This window comes from Phalacrocorax aristotelis, chromosome 1, assembly GCF_949628215.1.
Source record: "Phalacrocorax aristotelis chromosome 1, bGulAri2.1, whole genome shotgun sequence".
Taxonomy (NCBI): domain Eukaryota; kingdom Metazoa; phylum Chordata; class Aves; order Suliformes; family Phalacrocoracidae; genus Phalacrocorax; species Phalacrocorax aristotelis.
The window spans coordinates 69,548,563-69,564,839 of NC_134276.1; the positions used below are offsets into that span (position 1 = coordinate 69,548,563).

The following is a 16,277-nucleotide window of genomic DNA, read 5'->3' on the forward strand; positions in this document are numbered from 1 at the left end:
TCATAATTTTGGCATTTTCATTGTCTTTGCTTTAATGAAAAACTTATCTACTAGTGAAATACAGCTGTATTTTCCCATTCTGACTCACTGGTTACAGTTCAACTACAACTAGTTGTTGTAAGGAGAAACCTAAAGCAATGGATTAGCTTTCAAGTGAGGGGAAAAAGAGTGGGAGCAAAAGCACTGCAAAGGAGCAGAAAGCCTGTTTTATGTTATGGTGTCTAGCAGGAAGTAACACTGTTCACAATCTACAGTTGACCCGTGCTAAACTAGTTCATTTTCATTCTTAGAAGTGAGTTGCCAAGTAATGTGAGTAGGTTTAAATTTCAGGCGGATATATTGCTGAGAAAAAAGAATTGTTAGCATCATTCCCACAGAAGGGATCCACTGCAAATCCTCCTCCTCTCTGCAGTGAAAGAAACCCTCTGGCCCCAAGGTCAGTCCTAGGGAGACTTGAAATGTGCCTCCCACATTACTTCGTGCCCTCTTCCTTTCCTCGCTCAGTTGCAGCTCTAAAGAATGGCTTGTTTTGCAAGCAGCAGGCCGAAGGAAGACCAGTTTCCTATGACTTTGCTTCCTGTCTCTTAAGTCCCCATTGTGCAAACCCCAGCTTTGCACCCTTTCGTTACCAGCTTGTCCCCGTGAGGGCCTTCCCATCGTACCCATAAGTCCACCAGTTCGCTCCTCTAATGCCCTCTCCCTACAGGACTTCCAGCCTTCCCACCTCAGGCTCCTTAAGCTCCCTCAGGAAATTACTTTAGTTCCCCCAACCCCAAACCTCAAAGTGGTGGAATTTCCTTCTGATCACTCCCCTTGGGCTCAACACTTCGATCCTGCCAGCTCCCCTACTCTTACCTACGCCTTCTGCCGTGCTGGCCATGCTCCTGGCCCAGAGCTTGGCCGTCTGTCAGACAGCACACCCGCCCCGACTGCCCAGCCTTCTGCTAAAACCGAAAGAAGGGTTTTTCTCTCCTCCTGCCTCCAGTGAAGGCACTGAAACAAGGCTGTGTAGCAATGATCTTTAAGAAAATTGGTGCTTAGGATAAAGAAGTTTAATAGTCTTTAAAACTTTATTCTAATACATACCTTATCAAATACATACATAACACTTGCACAGAAAGGGATTTTGTTGCCACTAGTAAAAATTCATATTCCATTTTTCTAATTATGGTTTGTACTACATACTAGCTTTACTAGAAAAAGCCCATTTACAAAACAAATATCTTTTTCTAATTTTAGGAAGACTTCCTTGATGAGTCTCTCCATGTTTCTGGGAGCTGCTGTCCTTGCCTGAAACTGATGAGCGACCACATTTTGTATTTTAACCGCTTTTGCTCATCCCCAGAGGTATAAAAACAGACTCATTGACGTGGCTGTATAATGCTTCTCCGTAGGCTTATCCATACTTACATTTATTTTACTAAGTTCTATTTAAGAATAACATGCACTAAACACTGAAGATATTTGCAGTCAAGTTGTCTAGCATCCCCAAGACTGCTCCCTAAATTTATCACATCTCGTACGTAGGTTAAATAGATTAAATACAGTTGCACTTCTTTTCTAAAGACATTTTAAGTTTATTTGATACCTCAGATTACCGACTGTTCCATTCTCCCATGTTCTGCATACAAAAAAATAGGCAGTGAATACCCAAAGCCAGTTTCTGAAAAATAGTTGGCAAGTGAAACTAGAGTTATCTGAATTCTCCCAACCTATCTTTTCTAAAGCCTCCTCTGATTTTAATACAAAAGTCATGAGCAAAACTATTTTCTGTAGCTTACCTGTGCATCAGTTCGAGTACAAAGGTCAAAAAAAGGCCTTTCAGAAAAAAAGGTGCAATACAAGAAAACTGTATTGCTTTGAAAAATCATAGAGGCAACACTAAATTTCCAAAACACAATTCCTCAATCCAGAACTCAATGAATGAGACCATGACACTAAATAAGCCAGATACAACTGCTTGAAGCATCTCCAACAACTTCTAATGTCCACTTGGAAAGGGAGGCAGGGTTAGTGAGGACCCCTGCCTTCCTACCTCCTGGCTCCCCGACAGCCCCCAAGTTGCCCAAATCAGCCATGCCTTCCCCAAAGAGACTTGCTCTGCAATCAGGTTAGTACCCCCCCAAAAAAAAAGAATCAGCCCGTGATGCACTGTTCTGTCGAAAGCTGACTAACTGGTGTGATTTTAGTGAGACAAACACAATGGTGGGCTGATTTTGATGCATCAGCAGGAGCACCACGGTGCCCCTCGGCACCTGGCCGCAGCACTGGGGTTTGCGGGGCTGAGGGCCTCCTTCCTTGCAAGTGGTAACGCCCTTGCCCAGCTTCCCAGTTTGCGGTGGATGGCAACACCTTTCAGCACGATGCTCAACTTCAGCACTTGAGTTCACAGCTACTCGGTGTCAAACTGGCTAATATATATAAACAAAGGTATTGAAAAGAGGAGGAAAAAGGGAGAATATTCTGGAAGACAGTTCCTTCAGCTTCTGCCTTAAATCCTATCCACACTACCACAAGTCTCATGCAGGCTGTCAAAGCATGGGTTTTAAACATAACATGAATGAGTATTTGAAAATTTATTTATGGGAAAAAAATAATTTAAAGCCAGGATCTTTCACTTGTGTTACAAATTACCCAGTAACTGAAATTTTTTTTACATTACTATCCATTCTTCTCTGAATAAAAAAAACCCAAACACCCCCCCAAAAAAACCACCCAAAACCCCCACAAACAAAACAAAGCAGTTACTTGTAAAATTTTTCATACAAATTTTAATGCATCTCAATTTGTCTACCCTCCTTCTAGAGTAAAATGCTTTAAACAGTACTACTAGCTTCATGGTTAAAAAAAAAGATCATAGAAGCCACCTCGAAGAACCTAAGTACAGTATGTTTATTATGAAAATTTTAACTGGATTTTTAAAATAATGTTTTTCTTCTCTAAAAATAAACCTATTACAATTCAAATTGAAACAAGGCACTCCAGAGCTGAAAAATTGAACATTACTATAATCTATTAAGACAACTTCTATTAAACAGCTGAAACATTCAAGCAAAACAAGTGTGAGGCTGACAAACTTAGGGAAGTCAAACAAATGACCTAGGAGAAATCCCAGTATAAATACCTAGAGCAAGAGCTCGTTAAAATACTGAATAAGAGTCATCTTTGAAAGGGTTAGAAAAACATTTTTTAAATAATTTCTGTTAAGTTTTGTGATACAAAAAGTTAAGAAATTTATTTCAGCTGAGATGGAAATACTTCTTAGTTCCCCCAAATCTAAAACCAAAATTGAGAAAACAGCTCTCCAAGTTCTAAAAATCTTCAAAGACAAGGTAAGCAGAAAATCCCACTCAATTTACTAATCAAGTGTTTTATGTTAGATTCAGCAGAAACAGCAAGTTTATCAAAACCCATTTTTATTTAGAGGAAACATTTATTTAATGTTTTAGCCAATTTTTATTTAAGATACTTAAAATCATTATTTTTCTTGTGCATTATCCCACTCTACTCAGCACTTGTCAGGCCACACCTGGAGTACTGTGTACAGTTCTGGTCCCCACTATACAAAAAGGATGCGGACAGGCTGGAAGGGTCCAGAGAAGGGCCACCAAGATGATCAGAGGACAGGGAAGCTGCCATGTGAGGACAGGCTGGGAGAACTGGGTTTGTTCAGCCTTGAGAAAAGGAGGCTCAGAGGGGATCTCATCCCCATGTACCAGTACTTCAGGGGTAGCTACAAAGAAGACTGAGACTCCCGTTTTACATGGTGTCCCATGGAGAGGACAAGGGGGAATGGACACAAGTTGCTCTTGGGGAGATTCCGATTAGACACGGGAGGGAAATTTTTCACAGTGAGGACAGTCACCATTGGAATAATCTCCCCAGGGAAGTGGTTGACTCGGCCACGTTGGACACCTTCAAGAGTCGTTTGGACAGGGTGCTGGGCCATCTCGTCTAGACTCTGCTCTTCCCAGAAAGGTTGGACTGGATGATCCCTGAGGTCCCTTCCAACCTGTGATTTTAATAGAACCGCAATTTCATCTGGCTTTGCACATATGCAGTTAAAAAAATTGATCCTTTTCTGTTTACCAAATAAGTTACTCATTTCCTAATACTAAGGGTCTGAATTATATTGCATATTAATGCATACAGTTAATAAGTATGCAACATTTACAGTGTCTTTTTTAAAAACAAAAAATGTATTAAGAAAGAAGTAATTAACTTTTCAGGAAAATTCTTAAGAAAAACCATAAAATTATGTAAATTAAGTAATTCATTCCCCCAATATAGAGATAAACACATGACTTCTTGACAGCTAGAATGTCCAGATCAGACATTCATTTAGCTTTATGCTGTTTATCATTATTATTTTTATAATTTTAAAATAACTTGGGGTTGCTGCTTTATTAAAAAGGAATTCAGCAGACTTAAGTTTCTTCTGTTACAGAGAAAGAAAAACCTAATGTTTCTGCACATTTTCAGTCTGCAACCTCCCACCCTTCCTTCTCCCCTCCACCAGCACGTCCAGTTTCCAAGCAAACATTCAAAGGCCAAGATCCATACAGGATAGTTGGTTTTAGAAGCAACCTCTCCATCAACAGAACTCTTTGCTATAAATTCCAGACATCTTCAGCTGCATTTATGATACACAAATGAAGCCTTACAGCTCTATTAATGACTTTTTGTATCTTCTTTAAGACGCTCAATATCAAAAAAAGCCACACTAGAACAAATCAGAAAATGGAAACTCTTCTTTAAATGTCAAAGTGAAATTCTGACATTTCAACGACCAGGCTGCTTTATCACTATGTTTTTCAAACACAGGAAAAAGTAGCGTCAAAGTTTCCCATACATCAAACACTATTTGGTCTGGAAGCTTCCATAAAGAAATCAATTCACCAACCCTACTAAAAACAAATACTGCATTAACTCTTGTAATTTAGACTGCGTTCAACATGCCTATCTATTAGCAGGAAAGGTACATTCAAATTCCAGTACCAGATAATGGATTTCCTGTACCCAGAGCATTTTAGAGCAAGAGGTTAAAATGAAAGATTTTACTACAGGGATGTATGTGGACAGAGTTTCCAAAGGCATCAAACACACAACCCAAAGGCTTCCACCAACCACCTCATGTATGTTCTTACTCCAATGGAAAAGTGAAGTAGATAAAGTCTTACGAGGCAAATTTAAGACGGCCTTGGGATTCTCAATACTCTATGGAATAGGCAAACAGCTGTCTCGGTCTCAAATAGAAGGCGTATAAAATGCATGGGGCTTCTCAAGATCTATGGTTTCAATTTCTGTCTACAAATTTAAATTGAAGACAGCTTACTTGAAATACACAGTCTTTGCTTTCAAAGAGACATAATTTAAAGATATTTCCACCTACTTTGTAATCTTATTAATGATGCTCTCTTGATTTTGTAGGATAACCTGATAAGAAAAATTAACCAGGAATACCTTAAACCTAGGCTAGCCCTGTCATTCTAAGAACAGATTTGTAAGGTATGGGGAGAAAGCACAGTAGCTCTGTAGGACTTCACAGTGCCTTCTGTTCCCTTCATGTAGAGAAGGAAAGCTACACCATTTTGCATCTCCTTCACAAACACTAACAGAATATTAACAAAGAAATCCTTAATACGCATGAGGTACCCCAAACTACCTACCACAATACATGCTCCTGTTCCTCAGTAATATATAGCAGCTTATGTTCATCCTCCTCCTCCAGCATTTGATGGAAATATGATTTATATTTAGCTATCTCGCATTTATATGAATTAAGAGAGGTGCAAAGGACAGCTTTGGATACAAATACAGCTTGTAAACATGAACCCACTCAATTTCTACTTTTTTAAATTCAGTACAAAGTAGACTACCATGAATGTAAGATGATGACCCTCCAACTTTAAGACTCTTCTAGATAACTGAGACGGAATCATTCTATTCTGGATACGGGTGATTATAGCACTACCGTGGTCTTTTCATTTCTTGCTTTCTCAAATTTGCCCTCAATTCTGTGCATGAAAATGAAATGCTTAATAGCTGTTAACAAACACAGACTGAAGTTCAGATCGTTAAGCAGATAAATTACCGAGCAGTAATTAGACAGTCCCTCAACATGAAGAAATGCATTAGAAGACAATGATGCAAACACTGACTAAAGAAGGGCAATCTCTCAGCATCAAAAAGCTCAAGATAGTCCTTCCTGAATGTCACATGGTCAGCTACCTTTTGAGGTTATAGCATTTTATTATAGTTGGCCCACACCAACAAGAAGCATGATGTAAAGCCTTAGTAATTCTACTGTAAGGTCAGAATGACAACGCTATACCATACTAACATTTTGAAACATGAAATACCATGTTACAAGAAAACCCAAGGTGTTTATTACTTTTTTCTGTGGAAACCTCAGGACTCCTCAGAAGCCTGTCATAGATATGGCAATTTTATTCAAAGCTCCTTTTAGGAAAGGAAAGAAAAGTAAATACCACCTTTTCTTTACTAAGTTCCTCTCTGAATTGCAATGCCCGTAGCTTCGTTAATCAAGAGCTCTCAGGTTATTTGCAACTACATACACAAAACCAGACGTCGCCGTCACTGAAGGGGAAGTAACGGGAAAATGGCTCACTTAACAAAACAGCCTGTCTCCGCTGAGGTTTGGCCCTCACAGCCAAAACACAAAACCCCACAACTCTCACACAAACTAAAACAATTTCTTCTGTAGATTATAACTCAATAATGAATTAGTAAGTAATATAGTAATAAATTTAGCTCCTGTTCCAGAGAACAACTTCCTGAATGAGCAATTAAAAAACATCTTACAGGTTTGTCAATTGATAGAGCCCGTGTACAAGAACAACAGTGTTTTCACTACATCAAAATACTTTTTCCCTTTCTTTTTCTTTCATTTTCCTTTTTGTTTTGCTTACAGTCCCACAGACTCCTAAACAGGAGCAATGGCAATGACCACATATAGTTTAGATGGTCTACAGCCAAAGTCCTAAATTACTTTTCTGGTGCAATACACAGCTACAGTCATCTAGTAGAAACAGCACCCCTGAATGTCCACCTGGCCAACCTGACCACCCATTCACATTAAGAACGGTGTCTGTCCCAATCTGTTTGCTGAGACCACAGTAACTACTTGTCAGTAAACAATCATGTTTACCATTGAAGTGACTCTCAGAGAAAGCCATCTCTGCCACTGGAACCCAACTCCTTAGAAACAACACAGGTGGACATTTTCTCTCACATAGCAGGTTTATGCTGGGTGTTTGCATACATTGCATGCATCTTAACTCCTGTTTTATGGACGCATTCCACAAAACAAAACATTTTTCAGACTCAGAAAAAGGAAGGAAATATTCACCTGTACATTCAAGACAAAGCCCTTTTTTTTTTGCATGAATGCTAATTTAGAAATTTTGTTTGTGTGGTATGAAAACATATCACAGAATGGCCACCTGTGGTTCAGATCTTCAAAAAAACTGAGGAACAGAAAGCAATGGAACCCAAGTGGGACCACACAGAGAAAAACAAATAAATTAATACCCCAAAAGACGACCCTGGAAGATCAAATGTTAAGACAGCCCAAGGCCTCAAAAAGAGAAACACAGTAATATTAGAAGAATTATTTAGGGATGTGTATTGGAGGAAATATCCACGTCCAAATGAGAAGAAATCCCCTGATGATGCCAGGATGGTAGGAAGAACAGCCACTGTCACTTCAATATAGAAAAATTGCTTGGTCCTTTGAGTCACTGGAATTCTTTGGAAAACGGTGTCCCCGAGAGCACATACACAGGCTATTGATTTTTGCCAGCCATCTTAGATTGGTCTTTATACGGGTGAGCCAGGTATACACACCAAACATTGTATATGGAAGATCTCAAAATCAGCTACTGTTGACTGTTTCTTCTCTGCTACCGCCTTCATGCGCTAGGACGTGAAGCTGAAGGACAGGACAGTACGCAGAGCGCAGAGAGACCACATTTTTCTGAAGAGCTGTGGTCACTACATCCACATGCTTACAGGAAGGGCCCAACTCAGGCAGCAGGGTGCAATGCGGTGACCCACACCGCAGCCCTAGTTCTGCTGCCTCGGCAGACTTGGGTCCTCCCAGGGAGCTGGGGAAAGGGAGGACAGAAGGGAACACAATGCAAGAAGTCCAGTACAAGATACTAGGAAAAAAAAAACGTATTCTATTTTCACTGTCTCAGAAGAGGAGACATGATTAGCAGATTGCTTACAGGGTTTTATTCTATGGAAAAAATGAAATGTCAAAAAAGCTGAGGGTTCAGACACAATCCTTTAACACTAAGAGAGCAAAAGGCTCTGCCTCCGTGGCTGGGACTGGGTGTAGGAAGAGCTACAGGCAGTGGGGTGACTCTCTTTAATAGGTAACGATGAAAATACCTTGGGAGCTAGTTGATGGGTTGCCCTAAGGCAAAACATGATTACATGTTGAAACGTAACTGGCTCAGAGAGGGCCAAAACCAAGGGTCCTCAAAGGTGACAGCTTGGGGAAGTAACACTACCAAAGACATCAGTGCACACAGCCACGTTGAGTTAAGGCGATCCTTTTATCTTTTTGAAACATAATTATGACTAAAATAAAGGCTCATTCTGTCATCTGTAAACGTCAAATTGTACCTCCAAGCACACACACACACTGCATGGGGAGGGAGGAGAGAAGTACCCATTACACAAAGCTTCTAATACAATAATACAAAGAACAAATTTATTCACTCCACGTGGAACCCAGCAAGATTTCTTTATGCCTTCAGCCTTGCAACATTTTACTGCAACCGTCGTATTAGAAAAATCTGCTGAAAGGTAGGACACATCACAGTTTCCATTATATGTTTGTTTCAAACTCTTGAAGCAGCAAATCCTTTAAATAATCCGCCCAAACAAATAATTCACAGAAGACAAACGTTCAGCAGAATATAACGCATGCAACTGTAAATTGAAAAAAAAAGAATAAACTTCTGCTCCCATTGCCAGACAGCACTGGAGCTGAGGGGCATTGCAACAAGCTGCAGGTTCTGCTTTTGCTGCTGCTTTTGGCTTTTTGCCTCGGATCAGATAAAAGACCTGATGTATATATCCGGCAGAGAAAGTCTTTTATCAGGCTGTAAAAGAAGCGTTGTTCTGTACCTTGAGTTCTCCAGAATATCTACCAATTTTCTTTGCTTTCAAGTCTTTCTGCTGCAGGTAACAAAAAAGCATTAAGGTTGTGTTTTATTTTGTTTTGGGGTTGGGTGTTGGGGTTTTTTCTTCTTTTTTTCCTCCTCCTTTTTTTTCCTCCGTTACTCTGCTCTGTATTTTCAGGTTTTTTTCCTTCTTAATCACACATTCCTTTAGTAATTATAACACGGTATTTTTTCGAAAGTCTGATTTTAGTTCCACGAAGCAGAGACTTCAATTCCTTTAATACTACTTTCACTGGACATAGTTGATATGCATAAAGTTAATTTAAATTTTTATAGGCGTACAACAGGTCCATAACCATAAATTTGTGAGTTTGTTTTGCATTTTGGGTAAATATTTTATATGCATAACAGTAACACTAATTCAAAATTAATATATTCTTCTGCCATTAAGTACCTATCAAATTAGCAGACCCTACCATGTCAGCAATATCTTCTTGTGTCATTTTCCATATACAGAGCTACTGCTATTGAAGATGTCTCTAGATCTTCGGAGATCATCAGTGAACTGAAACCAGCTGTTTAAGCAAAGTCTAGGTTTTGATGATGATCATGAGGCAGATACACTTCCAGGAAGTAGCAAAGCATTTGAATTCCTTATACAAATCCTCTGTTACCACCCCAGTGGTATCAGCACTGCCAGCTCCTAACTCCACATGCTCTAGATGGGAATGAAAGAAATCTCTTCCCTGTGTTCTGAAATCATTGTGAGCATCTCCCATTTAGCCTTTCTCTGCATCTAGTGACAGTAGCCCATGCAACCAGGCTGATCTGTTATTATTGTGAAGATGGAAGAAAAGCAACAATTGCACCAAAGACACCATACGTAAATAGAGTTCACATCAGCTTCTCTCGTTACCACAAACCCATGTTCCTCCATTTCATCACTGGTGAAGAGTCACCACTGTTGCTACCCTGCCCCACAAACAAACATGCTTTGAGCAATATAACTAAAAAGCAGGATGAAGCGCAGCAGAGAAAGTGCTTTTGCTGAACAAATTCAACCATGGAATAAGCTATTTTAATACACAGATTCTAGGAAACTGAGTAAGAATGTGCTGTACATAAAAACTTCAACTACTTCCTCTCTGTAAAGATGAGCTTAAATTCCTGTATATCGACTGCTTAAAAGTGCCAATACAGATGACTTACCCTCATCCAGTCCACCAACAGATGTGCCACTACTGCCATGCCCACATTTGCTGACAAGCTAGAAAGCTTCAAAGCAACATAAAGTAACAAAGGAAAGACACTTTTATTTGTGTGGAATTCCTACAAGGGGATTTTACCGATAATTTCAACTAGAGATGTTTGACTAAACAAAAGACTTCATATCATTCCTTCTTAGAAATTTTCATACATTATAAATAATCTGACAAGTTGCTACTCAGTGTAGAAAGTTCTGAAGGTTGGTAGTTTTTGTTTGTTGTTTTTTTTTTTTTCAAATCAAATTTATCAAATGCCTGCTCTTGAGTGGAAAGACTAACATTTCTTATAGGTCTGTGACAAGGAAGTCCAACAACATCAGGAACTCAAAGTTCTAAAGAGATTAAAATAACTTCTGTTTGCCTTATAAGGTAGCTCTTTTTATTTACATGAGCTCTACAAGGCTTAAGAGGTTATGCTATACAACAGTGTACTTATAAAATTACACCATATTTATTCTTATTTCCACCATTCTTTCATTCTGTAGTAAATTTTACACCCACATGGTGCCCATAAAGTAGTAAAAAAGAAAACAACTAATTAAGAACTAATAGAAATATTTTCAAACTAGTACTCGTTCCTATTACCAACTTAATGTGTTTTCTGTGATCTTGTAGCTCATAAGGCTACGGCAGTTCGCTGATAAACAAACACAATTCCTCAAGCAAAGAGTATGGAAGGCTCAATTTATAGCTATAACTGTGCCAGAAATACTGTGTACACTTCTCATGATTACACTTTTAAAAACTAGCACTGAAGAACTGGAAGAAATTCAATTAAAACCCACAACAATTAGAGTCACAGAAGCAGCTTTCACCAGTGAGAGACTTAAGTAGTCACCAAATTTCAACGCAAAGACCTGATGAATGTCAAAATACCACCTTGTACAATTAAATCTACTAGACATACCATGTCAGAACTACCAGAATTGGGCCACAGGTATTTAGAATAAAAACTCCTCAAAACCAAAACAAAGATAAATAAAGACCACTAACCCACACACCAGAAGTTAAAGGTTAATTACTTATTTGGAGAATAAGATTTCATGACCGTGTTATACAGAACTATGGTGGTAATAGTGTAAGTTTGAGTTGAAATATTTGTATCTAAAAAGGAAGTACACCAAACCCCTTAACCAACAGTATTTTCCAACATTAAAGAAAACGTTGCATTGTGAAATGACCTATTCCACATTTCTGCTTGTTACTAAGCAGTGGCTGTCTAAAGAAAAAAGAGCTCACTTCCCCAGCAATTTCCAGAAAGGCACAGTGAAGGGGTATTAAGTAGCTCTCAAACGGGAAAATGTGAAGTTATAAATGTGAAAAAACCCTTTTCATATAAATAAAATAACCACAGGAGAACGGGAGAGGTGTAAAACTTGGTTCCTGGAAGTGACAGTGTACGCAGCACTCAGGAACTGCTGCACAGGTCTACAAGATTGACCCAGGTAGACACCGCGGAGGTTGACAAACACAGGAAACACTCCTGGATGTTCACGACACTTCTGAAATAACGTGCTAAGAACAGAGATTCAAGTAAGGACTGCTTTCTGTACTTTACATCTCACTTGGCAATTCTTACTTTCCACATGAAAATCTGGCACACTGAATGAATCAAAACTGAAAACCTACTGAAATGTTTTGCTGACTTACAGAAGCTTAATAAAGAAGTCATTTGAAGAGTCTCTTGTGAAACTTAAACACCTCTGTGAAATGTTACTGAGATTACTGTTATTTCCCATCATTGCCAGCACTCATCTCTACCGTTTCTATTGTTCCTACGCATTTTGCAAACCCATCTCCTGCATTCTTGGTGTCCGATCTCTCTTTCAATACTTTTTAATAAACCTTTGTTTTGCTGGGCATCTGTTCAAAAACTCACACCAAGAACTGAGTGGAAATGTCTTCAAGGTTTTTTATGTGGTTGTTCACTAAAGGGAGCAAGACTGAACACCTTTAAGAAATCCCTATTATCCAGTGCTGGTTGTGAAGCAAAAGCAGTAACATTTAGAAAATTGTGGATTCTCATGAAAACGGCACCCTGCTGCTGGATCACACTCGTCAGTCACCCGTGGCACGCTGCTGCCTGGGGACTTGTGCTGTTGCCAGGAAAATGACTTGCAGAGGGATGGAAAAAATGCACAAGTTTTATTTTGCTTACACAAACAACTGACTTCTTAATTATTTTTGCTTCCTTCAGATAAGGTTTCTGTTCGATGTGACAGAGATGAGCCAGCATGAGTAGAGATCATCTTTGCTGCAGAAGGGGAAAGCCGCGGAGCCACACTCAGAGGCAGCTCTGGGGGTGGTGCTGGCAAACACCCACTCCATACAAATGAGTATGGGAATTCCTTCCCACCCCCAGTGCATGGGAAGAATTATATTACAGAAGATTACAGTTTAGAAGATGCATGCTGGAGGTCTCTTGCTTAGTAAGACTTAATCAAAATGTATAAAAAATACCCTCGCCACAAAAGAAATACTGTACAAGGAAACTATTTTAAAATTCATTATAATGAATGAAGATGAAATTTTAATCACTGGCCTGGAAGCTGGCTTTTGCCTTAAGAATAGTAATAATTACCAGGTTTCATTCAATATGAGCAAACAGAAGGCAGTAATTTGAAATGCCTAAATTGCCATTAACTTCTTACTTGGAGTAACATCCAGTTAAGACAAAAAAGGGAACAGGAAGATGAATCATTTAAAATATGTAGTAAGTGGCCTATACACTACATTTCCATAATTAAAACCGGACTGTTGTAGCTATGTATCCATTAGAGTTTACTCCAGAAAGAGATTTAAGAACATAGAAGTAATGTATATCAAAAGGAAATATCATAAAAACAGACAGCCATCAATAGCAAAATTACAAACCTCAAAATGTCTCCAAGTCACTTAAGGAAAGCTAAAAGTTTTGGGAAAATTCCCTGATGACAGGACTCCAAGAAGTATAACACAGTAAGCCCTTAGAAGGTGAAAGACAAAGTGAATGGTGCAGAAAAGGTTATTGTTCTGTAAAAAGATGCAGGATGATCCAAAAGTATCTCTTCAGAAATTACTGGCGGTATTTGAGATTTGAGGTGAGCCCTTTTTCAGTCCACACGTAACTGATTTAATGAACATATGCTAAATAAGCGTTAATCAGCATTTTAATACGCATCCAACACATTTAACAGAGCTGGCTCTGAACACGTTATATTAACTGATGTTCTTTTCCAAAAATGCTGAAATACAATGGAAATTCCAGAAGACTTAAGAGACTGCCAAAACCAGGCTGATGTTTTAAACCATCAAGCTGCATGTTCTCAATACCCACATGCCCATTAACCTTCCACCAACCCCAAGCCAAACAACAGTAAAGCTGATGGGATTCTATTAAGAAAGTATTCAAGGGATGAGATTCGATTAATGACAGTCAACAGAGTTCCAGAAAAAAATAGGCATGACTTCATTCTCTGAAGAGATTAAAAGTTTTCCCGATAAAGACAGCTTCATAAAGGTACTAAACTTTCATGGTGTATTTGGCTTTTTATGTATGAGACACCGATGTATTAACTGGTGCCATAAACCTTCTTTAGAACACAGACGACACGGATTAAGAACTATTTAGATGATGTATCTTCAACAGCCGACTATGGCGACCATTAATTAAATAGTAACAGCTTTTATGGGGTCTGCCACAATCTGAACTATGGCTGGCACTTTTCATGTTTACTGAACATCTGGAAGTAGAGTATAAATCATCCACTGCTGTGGATAAGCAGAAGAGTGGCAGATAGCTATGGGCAGTCACACAGACAACACACTACATCATTTGTGAGATAACAATCCTTTCAGATGAAATCTGTTTGAATACAAGGAAAAGTAACTGATTAAGGAAGAGGTAGAAAAGAGTGCATCTCCATGGAAGCAACATTTGCTGGAGTGCTGCAAGTGTGAGAGGCGGGTCCAGGTGCGTCAGAGGATGCCTGTCTTTAAAGCCCACTAGCCTCATCACTGGAAGTGGCTAAGAGCCTGCTGTTTCTCTCCTGGGATTTCACAAGACTTATGATTAATTACTGACTGATTACTAAATTACTACTTTTTGTTCGTTTGTTTAGTACCTGATATTTTGGTAGTAGCTTCAACATCAAAGTTGGAAACAGGTTTGGTTTAAGGACTAATACTCATGACTGCCATCCCCATCTGTGCTGGGTTAGCGGGTATTTTAATGTGAATTTTCTTGTGATCTTAGGAGAGGCATGTTTGATGAGACATTAGACGTATTTCTATAAAGAGAAATTAAGAACTTGTTTCACTGGGCGCAGCAAAACTCTCAAAAGCTGTTTCACTAGATCAAGCATCGGCCTTGCAATTTGTAAGCCTTTGTTTAAAAAAAGAAGAGAGTGCATTCTTGATGGCCGCACGGAACAAAGGATTCTCTAAGGAAGGACACATGGTCTCCTTGTTCTGAAAGGGAAATTACTGTGCCGCAAGAAAAGCAAGGCTTAAAGACTATAGTTTAGTTGAGGACTCCGATTCAGGAAAGGTTAAAAGAAAATTGTACAGATACGTGGTGCATATCATAGACATAAGTTTCATTCTGCTAAGCAGTTCGCAGCCCTTAAAACGATAAAAAAAGAATACCATCAAGCATCAACTTTTTTTGGAGGGGTGTTAAGAATATCCTGAGCTAATTTGTGGGTTAGGTATGGCTCAGGCAGTTTCTTACTGTCACAGGATGTATGAGAATAAAAGAGCACGAGGTGCTTTGCACTCTGCGTGCTTCGCAGGTACATGTGGTCACCACAAAAAAAAAAAACTAGGCTCCACTATGTGGTATTTTCTGCCTCAGCCGAACAAAAACCACACCCAGAAAACTTTTAGAAAAGGTACAAGAGCATCAGTAGATTGTAATAACGGTCCTTTAGAACTTAAAAAACTATGTGCGTGCAAAATGCTGAGGTTTGGAAGATGTGACACCAGCCACAGCTCAGCTGTGAAACCATCGAGCTTTGTTCAACTGTTTCGTTGGTCACCACCATAGTTAAGTGAAACACCCTGCAGCATGCACCCTTGTTAAGATCAAGGAGGTAAACATGCGTATGTGCTAGGATGTGCCTCTGTTCCTTCACTTAAACACATTTCTATTGGCTATAAATAAAAATATGTGTGTTTACATCAAGTAAAGAGTGTCCGGATTTTACATGAACACTTGATATGTTTTGGCAACAGAAACACAATCCTTTCATCAAGTAGGATATATATATTTTAAAAATATATATCCAAATATTTAAAATATGTATTTTAAACATCATAAATCCATATAAAAGGAGCTTAAAATCACAACCGGGATTTTGATTTTAACCGGTTAATTGATGTTGGAGCTTATTCTTTATACAAATCTTTGAAAAGGCATAATCACATTTGCTGGCACTGTAATGAGTATATTCTAAGAGTATCTGTAGAAATGCCTACGGTTTTAAATATCACCATCGTAAATCTTGTGATAACCTTGTTTGCCTGCCACCTGTCCTGTATTCCTCAATTTCCACATACTACATGGCAGCTCAGGAATGGAGGACACGGTAATGAAGAAGTGACCAAGACACCTAACATGTTAGACACAACACTAGCACATGACACCTGCGATAAACTTAAAAATAACATAGCAATAGCTTGTGTAAGTGAACCTTTTTATTTTCTAACAAGTCCAATCCCAAATTCTGGTTTTTCTGTTAAGAGTCAGTATTTTCTACAGCAAACTGCAACAGAGTAAGTTTTCCCTATGTAAGGCTTCACAAAGCACAGGCAAAAAACAGAACACAAGCCAAAAAAAAAAGCAACCTCAAAACACCTCCAGGTGCATATCTGT

At 39.0% G+C, this 16,277-nt stretch overlaps 1 protein-coding gene across 1 annotated transcript in view; it reads right to left on the reverse strand.

The window, feature by feature from the left end:
- NCK2 (NCK adaptor protein 2) overlaps positions 1 to 16,277 on the reverse strand; it is an 87,561-nt gene that overhangs the window by 15,297 nt on the left and 55,987 nt on the right. The gene's annotated exons all lie outside the window — the stretch shown is intronic.